The sequence below is a fragment of the Aquila chrysaetos genome, chromosome 17 (assembly GCF_900496995.4).
Source record: "Aquila chrysaetos chrysaetos chromosome 17, bAquChr1.4, whole genome shotgun sequence".
In the NCBI taxonomy this organism is placed as follows: Eukaryota; Metazoa; Chordata; class Aves; order Accipitriformes; family Accipitridae; genus Aquila; species Aquila chrysaetos.
Window position 1 is genome coordinate 8,274,527 of NC_044020.1, and position 9,581 is coordinate 8,284,107.

A 9,581-nucleotide genomic window follows, 5' to 3' on the forward strand; every position below is an offset into this window, starting at 1 on the left:
CATTAGTGCCCCATTAGTGCCCGTTAGGCATTTCCAAAGGTTGTTCTTGAGGTTATGAAGGACCATAAGCACACAGTCATGGCTCATAATGCATGAGCAATTCTGCAGAAGTAACTGAGTGTAAGATGGCTAAGGGACATGCAACAAGGGTCTGATAGCATATGTCCATACATTCTGTCTAAATATTTTTATGGTTTTAATATTATGTACCAGCTGTAGAAACTGGTTTGCTGCTAGATGACTGTAAAAGTGACATTTAGTAAATAATTAGAAATCTTATACTAATACTATGATTGAAACAACAGACAAAAGTGTAGCCAAGCAATTAACTAGTAGAGGTAGTTACTCATAAGTTTTACAGTTCTTTGCTCCTATGACTGGATGTTCCTGTACATTAGGTAAGAATAACATTGAAGCTGACCATATGTGACGGAAACCATGTTAAGCTCCAAGATCAAAGAATAAGGATGAAGAACAAAGACTTCAAGGTCAGCCAACAGAATTTCAAATGGGTCGGTGGTCGCAAAAGCAGCCCTTTGATTCAAATGAAGAACCATTGCGCATGACCAGATGTAGGCAGTGCTATGATAATCAGTTGTAGTAAATTTTACGTATATGTATACTAATCTAATTAATATGTAATCAGTTACTCTATGTAACCTGTTTGTGCTGAAGCTGTGGCATGCACGCTAGGTGGAATTATCCCCTGTGCATCCAGCGCTGCAATAAAGAATGCCTGCTTTCTAAAACTCCAAAACGAGTCTTAGAGAGTATTCATTTACAGGCCATGAATTTTGGCATCAGGTCTGGACCTATGAACTTTTGTAGCCTTCCCAGGTGTCTGAACTTATGCATAAACCCACTTGGCAAAACAAGGTCAAAAAGTCTGAACATCAAATAGGACAATTCTTAAGAAAGCTTGGAAGGAGGCAGATCAAAGACCACTTGGTACTTTGTGTTTAGAATTTCCTTTTTTCTTTCTTTTTTCTTTTATTTTAGGTTGTAATTTCTCTTTTCTTCATACACCCTGTGTTTTCAAGCATCATCACCAAGAGGTCTCTAGTTATTTCCCTTCCCCTGGTATGGCAACAGCTTTTGAAGAATGATGATTCCAGAGGTCGCTTCTGGCCTCAGCTATACTGATTTGAAGCCATTTTGGATAATCAGCTCACAGCACTTGTAAGCAACCAATTTTCAAAGGATGGATGCTTAGAAAAATTAATGACTCCTTAGGGTTGAGTTGGAGGCATGCAAAAGCATTACCTGCTTTTGAAGGCGGGAGGATAGACTATTTCACCAGTGTCAAAAAAAAAAAAATAAATCAGGGAGCCTGTTTCCTTCAGTCTGAACCTGCAAATCCCATTATGAGCCCTAAAATAACTATGCTTTAAAGTTCAGCAAATACGGTTCTGACTAATTTGATGACCCATAAACGAACTATGAACGTAGGTCAAATTATCGACCAACCTATTTTTTCCTGAACAGAACTTTATATACAATGGCCAAAAGGCTAACATGTACATTCAATTTCCCTGAGGAGTTTGCAGCACAGAAGCTGGTAATTACGTTATGCAACATTTTCAAAACACACTTTGCGTGTCCACAATTAACCACACAACTATGTGCATGTGCCTATAATTTTGTTCTCTGAACCGTGGTTCTTCATGGGAACCGCTGTTCTTGCATCAATGCTCTTCGCCCACAGCGAGATGAGAGGAATCTGAGTCATGAGAGGAATCTTGCTCAGGAGCTGGTTTCAGTGTCCTAGTTTTCACCCTGGATTTCCACGATCTGTGAGTTTACCAGCTGGAAGATGACAATCCCAAATAAGAAGCCAATTACGATGAAAGCAGCGGCTGCAGAGTCTCCAAAATTGTGGCCCCAAACCCTGTGCTTAACTTCAGCCGGGGCATCTTCCCACTGACCGTCTTCTCTTCCTGTGCACAGCCGCTGCTGCATCGTGACGGCCAATTCCTCCTATTCATCAACGCCAGTGAGAAACCCCTGGTGATTAACCTTTAAGCTTGACCTTTAAACAGCCGTGGTAAGACACACAACCTTGACTATCAGTGGGATTTGGATGCCTAAACTGATTACAGAATTGGAAATCTCTTGGGTTGCTCACAGCACCATTAGATCCTCGTATTTGTTAGAAATTTGACTATGTACCTGATTCCCAGGGATTTTCACTGAGACACAGAGTCAGACATCTTTAGACATCTCAGTTTTGAAAATAGGACTTGGTTGCTTCTGACCCACACCTTATTCTGCAACCAAACCACAAAATTGTTTGATTTTTCTTTCAAATAATCCAGAAGAATAAATTGACAGGATGAGTTCCCCTGGCATCCACCTGGTGTTCCCCACAAGACAAATGCCCATATTTTTTGAGAAGCTAATAAACAGCAAAACTGCCAGGGTTAATTAAACACTAGAGTTACTGGGAAAAAACCTCTGATATTAGATGCACAATTTGCTGTTATGCACAAGTACATGAACCTGAGCTAGACAATGAGTATTAATGAAGATGGCAGGTGGGGAATACTAAAGCTGTCAAATACCTTCTGGCCTAGGTCACTCCAGGGTCCTGAGCGTGGAGGCAGGGGGTATGTCCACGTGCTCCCAGGCTTTTGGGGCAGGGAAATAACAGAAAGCACGGTGGCGTTTTTGAGACACCACCAGGCACGCCGGCAAAGCAATGCACGTGCAGAAAGGATGGAGCCCTCAGATGCCCTGGGAGCAATGCCTGGTCTGAGGAGCGATTTCTGCCGGGATTTGCGGGGGGGAGGAAGGAGGAGGGAAGCAGGAGCGGGGCCACGGCTGCCACAGGGCTGCGGCATGTGCCGCCGGCTCTCCAGGCGACGCGGGAGGCCGTGCCGGGACGGATGCACGGCCGCGGCTGCATCCAGGACTGCGTAAGTGCCTCCGAGCCAGCGCCCGGAGCTGCCGTGCTGAGAAGGGCTTAGCGCCTGCGATAGAGCCAGAGTATTCAAGAAACACTGGATTTTCAAGGCTTTGCCATGCTAAGTGCAGAGCAGTTTGAGAGATGAGGCTGTAGCAGAGCCCTAATTCCTTTTCACAGTCTGGCTTCTATTTACAAGCATAAATAGAGCCTGCTTCACTCAAAAATTTTAGTAAGTCCACCCCAGGTCCCCACTAACACAAGTCCTGGCTTGCTCTTGGCTACATATCAGTGCTGCAGCAGCATTTCTGCTGTGTCCACGGCTCGGCAGGAGTTACTCCATTGCACGGGCAGACACGGACTCACAGGAGCTTCTCAAATCTTTAAAGAGCCCGTGAACAAAACTGAAAGGAAACTATTGATAATAACCAGTGTCACGGTAGGAAAATAAATAACCAAACCGTGTGGAAAAGCAGCCTTGTCAAGGGAATACATATTCTGTTCTCATATTTGTTTTTAAGCTTTAAGAGGTGAAGGTAAACATTGCAATGCGTGAGTCCTGCAAGCATGAGTCCATCTGCATGGTGCTCACGTAAGAACCTCATGATTAGGAAACTGCATTCCCAAGGGATAGTATGTACATTTGTTAATGAGGTCTGCAATGAGGAAGGCAAATACTTCAGGTCTTGCCTGGCCTTCCAGCGGCGTTCAAGACTGAATTTTGCTGACCAGTGTTGTCCCATGTGCCGTGTATGGGTCAGAACGGCTGCGTTTCCAGAGACTTCTGGAGATTGCTGTGTGGCATAGCAATTTTGTGAAAATTCATCAAGCAAGTTGGAAGCTACCTCTTCAGAGCACTGAAACGAGGGCGCTGGCGGTACTACTTAGTCAACACATATGGCACTCCGCTATGATTTCCATTTCAGAGTGTACTATCACTTATTCTCTGTTTTTCTCACAGCTGCTCACTCCCAGCGTTAGCACACCCAGAATAGCCTGCTGGCGTATAAATAGGGTTCTCCCTCTGCCGCGCATGGCAGTGCTGCAGACTGTACCGCTCCCCACTTAATTTTAAGGTGGTGTTAATGCCATTAATATCATTCTGTGTCTTCCTGTCCCCAGGAGCCTGAGACACCGCAGGTTCCTGGTGTCACTCATTCTAGGGGGTAGGACAAATGACAAAACAAATAGTTACATCCCAATTTAATCAGCAGGGAAAGCAATATCAAGAAAAAAAGATCTTATTAACTAGACAGTCTTACTAATTCCAAGTATCTACCACATGATTCTCATGAGGTTCAAAATGAGTGCTCATCAAAGCACTTACAAAGGAGAAATATTCTCTTCAAAGAAACCCTGGGCTTTGGGCAGCACAGTTCTCCAAAGTCAAGCTTGTGGTACGTCACCACCAGATCCTGACTCCATGACCACTTTGGGCATTATCACATTTCCCAGGCAAGATTCCTCTTCAAGTTTCACTCATGTAGTTGCAGCCAGGCCCTGGTGTCGCCAGTTATTTCACTTTTCTGTCCTGTTCTAAAGTGTTGCACAGCTTCCCATGTCATTCAGTCAGGTACCTGACTCCAATCTGCTGAGACGTTTCGAAGAGCAGCAGTCCCTTCACACCTTGTGCTGACAATAGAGAAGTATTACGGAGCGCAGTTATAGTAGCTAAAAGTAACAGTGCCCCAAAAGCTTAAGAGGAAAGATTAGGGTAGAGCATAGGGTGCAAAAAAATTATCATTATTATGATCATTATTATTATTATTATTATTATTATTAAACAGATTCTAATAGTGAACACATAAAAGACGTACCAAAAAATACTGAAGCTTCTGCTTTTTTCTCTAGCTTGATATAGAATTTCTGTTTTCAGTATGTCCTTGGAAGAAGTTTGAAACTGTGTTTTGCTCTCAAAGTGATTTTCCTTCTTCCATTTGGCAGATTCCCTGCCATGATGAACAAAGATGAAACAAAAAAATTATGAACAAATCAATAGGGTTTTTTTTTTCTCTTCTGCCCTGACTTATACAACCGCTTGTGTCAGGGCATTTTTGTAATAAAAATATTTACATTCTGTATTTTTATGGACTCTTGTATGATGGGATCTTGAAGTCTGGGTGGCACTCCTAAATGTCACTGTAATAGAAGGCAAATATAAATTAGAGGTCTTTAAACTGTTTTCCTCAATGTATTTTTAACCAATAATTACATTTTAACCAAAATAATAAATACCTTGTGGTCTAAACCTTCTAGTTTTCCAAACAATAAACCTGACAATCAATTTAAAATAACTACTTGCACTGTCAGCAAAAGTTAAGATTGGATTTTTTTAAAACTAAACCACTCCAAACCAAAACATTTTCTATTTTTATCAATGGTCAAGAATTCTAATAATTTTACACAACAAATATGCTGTCCAAAAATACTGGGAGAAATGATGGTCATGTTTCCAACCACTTGGTTAAATTAGTAATACCACACAAATGCTCCCTCTGTTGGTTGATTTTCAAAACCTATTCCAAATATCACGGTAGCATACATTAAGAGAGTATTTTTTAATTTGGGGGGGGAAAAAGAAACCAAAACCAAATCTTCCAAAACCCCGAACTCCATAACCCAAATTGTGGCACGCAAGAATAATTTGTTCAAATTATTGCCAATCTGCAAAACAAGATTAATTAAATTTTAACAGCCATTAAGCCTAATTATTTGGATCCAGAACTAAATAATATTCAAACATCAGAACTCTTAAAATTTAATTTGGAAGGTTTGCCGGCTAATTTTTTCTGGACCAGGAAAAGTGCTCTCTTGCAATGGAAAGAATACTGTTATTCTATTTTCTTGTGGAGTGAAAAGGCACCACTGTGTATCATTAAGAAAACAGTTCTCTATTAGCATTGACAACAATAATACTAAGGAGGAATTTGGGAGTTTTGTTTATGCACATTAAATTTCCAACAAGTAGTTCTTTAGAAGCTGGAGTGGTTTTGTGCAGTGAGGAGCCTTCCCGAGCCTAACAGTTGCCATCAAGGAAAAAAATTCTGTTTCCATGGAAACATCCGAGGTGGACCAAGCATGGATTAATCAAAATACAATGAAGCCTTTTTGCAAGGTACTAGAAAAAAATCCAGTTTAAAGTGAGCACCGCTGCTCTTTCCTTCCATTCACACTGGAAAGCATGGGAAATTCTCCCCAAATGTCTATGTGACATACAGTTTAATTAGCACGGTAAAAAGTTAGGTTTTCTTACATTTATAATTAGTGTGTGGTTCTGAACTAGGAGCCAAGGAGATATTAACATGAAAAAAGAGAGGGAGCGAAATAAATAATTTAAAATTACATTTACATTCCTCTTTTATTTGCTACTGATTGTATCAAGTGGCTCTTTTTAGGTTTAAAAAAATTTAATAGCTTTTTCTGTATTCTTAGTACTGCAGGCTCATTTCTTAGTACTGAAGGCTCATTCTGGTATTCAAAATCAAAGCTATGGGTTAGGGATTTTGTTTGGTTTTTTGTTATGATTATACATGATATTATATCATTCTCGGCTACCACCAGAGGAGAATTTTCTGCCACCAGAATTTAGCTGCGAGTTCTGCCATTGCCCAGGGAAGAACAAAAGAGACTACGTAAAAGCCAGCCTCCCTTCACCAATGTTCTCAACAAAGAAAAACGACAAGACCGCTCCATTTTTATAAGAGCACTTCCACTGAAGCCGTTCTTTTGTCAGTTCTTTGCATTAGCAAAACAGACACTTTTTTTAACGATGTCTGAAGTTTTTTTCTAATTACTCTATTATTGGAAGATGTTAAAAAATACTCTGAAGGTGTAAGACCAGCACACAATAATTACAATAGAAACCAACAATGATGTCAAATGACTGAAAAGCCTCCATTTGTACGCAACAACATGATACTAATGTCAGAGACACAAAATGCACTTCCACTTCTAATCCTACCTCGGAATGAGGCTCTGCTCTGAAAAATTGCCAGCAATAACATTGGCAGGGTTCCACTTTTGTGTTTTTCAAAGGTTTGCTAGCAAATACACTCACAGATTTTGTTCCTCTTTATTTTATTACTTTCCAGCAGGGATCTGAGAATCAAGCTGGGTTTTCCATCTCCAGCATCACCATTAGTAATAAAAGCTATGTCGGCCAAATTATGATCACAATAATCTGTGTGTAGTCCCTCTGTTATTAAGAGATTTGCTCAGACATTACTTGGTGAAGAAGTCCCCGATTGGCAAGCGGCACACGTGGATACCTTGGTGTACGAGGATGAGCGCTACAGGCTCCCACAGGTTTAAATGAAGTAGAAAGCAGCAAATGCTTCATTTCTGCCATTCAGGCGGGCAGATATGACCCTGAATACACAACAACTCGGCTCGTGCAACCACGCACCGCAGCAGCACATCCTAAGAAACAGATTACAGTCAATTATTACTTATATTTCAGAAATGTTAATAACATGCTAGATATCGTCTGGGCAGATAAGCCGGCAGAGCTGCGTTCAGGGCGGTTTAGGGGCACGCAGACCCCACTCCGCATGCGGCGGTGGTATGTGCAGGAGGCACCGCAGGGGACCAGGAGAAGTTGCCCAACACAAGTTCAGGCGAGTCTTTGCAAGGGCACGGGCATGCCGAGCAGCGCAGATGTCCGCGCCAAGGTGCCAGCCATGGGAGCTAGGGACATATGGAAACGCAGCTTCCACGCTAGTGAAAACATGGCCACGGGTCTAGGGCACAGGGAGGAGTTAACTCTTAAAGAACTGCAGGAGAGGCTGGCAGACTCCCATTGCTGGCGGCTGTCCTCCTAGCCCAGCTGCCAAACTGGTCTGGAGGGACAGGAGGACCCCCAGCATGGCAGGACCAGCACAGCTGGCTGGAGGGATGGGCAAGCCACATGGAAACACAAACCGTATGGCCAAGCAGCGTGGGCTCCACGTGGGGCTGGGTGACACAGGGGCTGGGAAGCGTAAGGAGAGGTTTTGGGAGGCCGGGTGGAAGCGGGTTTGGGAGGTTTCCCTGTGCCCCCTTAGGCACTGTCTCCAAGAGCTTGCAGACCCTTAGCTCTGTTTGCTCCACGCCACGTGCCTCCACCAGCCCACCTCCCTCAGAGGCTGCTCCCTCTCCCACCAGCCCTTTCCCCTCTCTGTAGCGGCACACTGAGCCTTTGTGGCTACTGCTACACCAGTGAGATGGAGGGGCTGAACCTGGGATGATCCCCAGGGAAGGGGAGAGGTGGCCCTGGGGACCACCCTCAGGAGCCTGGCACGTGGCTTCTGCTGTCCCCACAGGGCTGGGTCCCTGCTGGGTGGCCGATGGCCAACTCCAGCTCTCCCAACTCGCACGAAGCAGGGGGTCTCCTGCCCCCCAGCAGCCTGCAAAGAGGAGGAAAGCTTTATTTATTAATTCTTTGGCTTCTGTCTGAACCAGATTGAGAACAATTTCTTTCCCCCAATATGATTTCTTCCCCCGCGCCCCCAGCTAGTAGAAAGTGCTTTAGGTCCAGCAGCTCTTCACAGAATTGACCTCTTTTTCTGGCCTTTTTCAATATAAATATGCCTAAAATGGCAAGATCACTAAGAAGGCACAAGGAAAGCCCACAGGTACTTGCCCCCCTTCCCCACCAGCTCCGCTGACGCAGACACCACCTTGTACCGCGCAAGCCTGTGTCAGAGCTGGCAAAAGTTAGCCAAAGCCACGGCGTTAGGCTACCAAACCAGCATTTCCTAGTGCGACTTCTTTTCACCGGGAAATTTTGACTGGCCCTGGTGGAAAGAGCCCTTCAGAGCAAACACCTCCCTACCGCGGAGTAAGGGAAATTCAGAGAGAAGAGGCTGCAGAAGTAACTTTCTCCTTGCTACCCACGCCATTACCCCGCAGGCGAACAGAAGACTTTTTCCTTAAGGCAGACACGACCCCTCTCCGTATTTAACGCTCCGAACACCGCCGCCTCTCCAGCTCCGCGTCCCGTACCCCCGCCGCGCAGGGACGGGGAGGAGCCGCCCCCCTCGCTCGGGTGACAAGGGACATCTAGTGGCATCGCGGCACACGGCGCAGGCGGCAGGGACAGCCAGCCCCCCTGTCCCAGCAGACCCAGCCACCTCCCCTGTCCCCACGGTATCCCACCCCCCCGCAGCGAGACCCCGGGGCCGGTACAGGGAGTAAAATCTCTCTGCCCTCCCCAGCCTGGCATCGCAGCCCGGTGCGCGGAGCTACCGACCTTTGCCTCCTCCTCCCTCGCTCGGGTCTGCTCACCTCTTTCGGTCCTGTTCCACCGCTAAGTTTTCTTAATAATATAATAGCATATTAGATAAATAATAATATATTCACAGTGAGAGGCTGGTTATCTTGGTGGCAAAGGCCTGTGATGGATAAGAAAGCATGTAGCCTGCTGCCTTTATTCAGAGAAACGTACGGCTTCGAGGAACACGTGTCTGTGTGAAAATAAAGTAAATCAGAACATGGTTAGAACAGGACTCTTGAAAATTGCAACCACATGTCCCGGAAAGATTTTCATTTTGTTTAATTAAAAAACCCAGAAGAATAATGGCATGACATCCAGGTCAATTATTTACATCACTAATAAAGACTCAAGACGCTGTCATTTAGAAACAGACCAGTACATGCTGAAGAAAGCAGTTTCACAGAATTTCAGTTTCCTTCACGAGCA

The 9,581-nt window shown here is 44.4% G+C and overlaps 1 long non-coding RNA gene across 1 annotated transcript; it reads right to left on the bottom strand.

Moving 5' to 3' along the window:
* Positions 1-4,090: 4,090 nt before the first annotated feature.
* Positions 4,091-8,949, bottom strand: LOC115352445. The gene is made up of 4 exons (XR_003927156.1): positions 8,785-8,949; positions 7,171-7,321; positions 4,720-5,041; positions 4,091-4,534 (listed from the first exon to the last, which is right to left on the bottom strand). It is a non-coding gene; the product is annotated as an uncharacterized LOC115352445 (long non-coding RNA).
* Between the last annotated feature and the right edge of the window lie 632 nt (positions 8,950-9,581).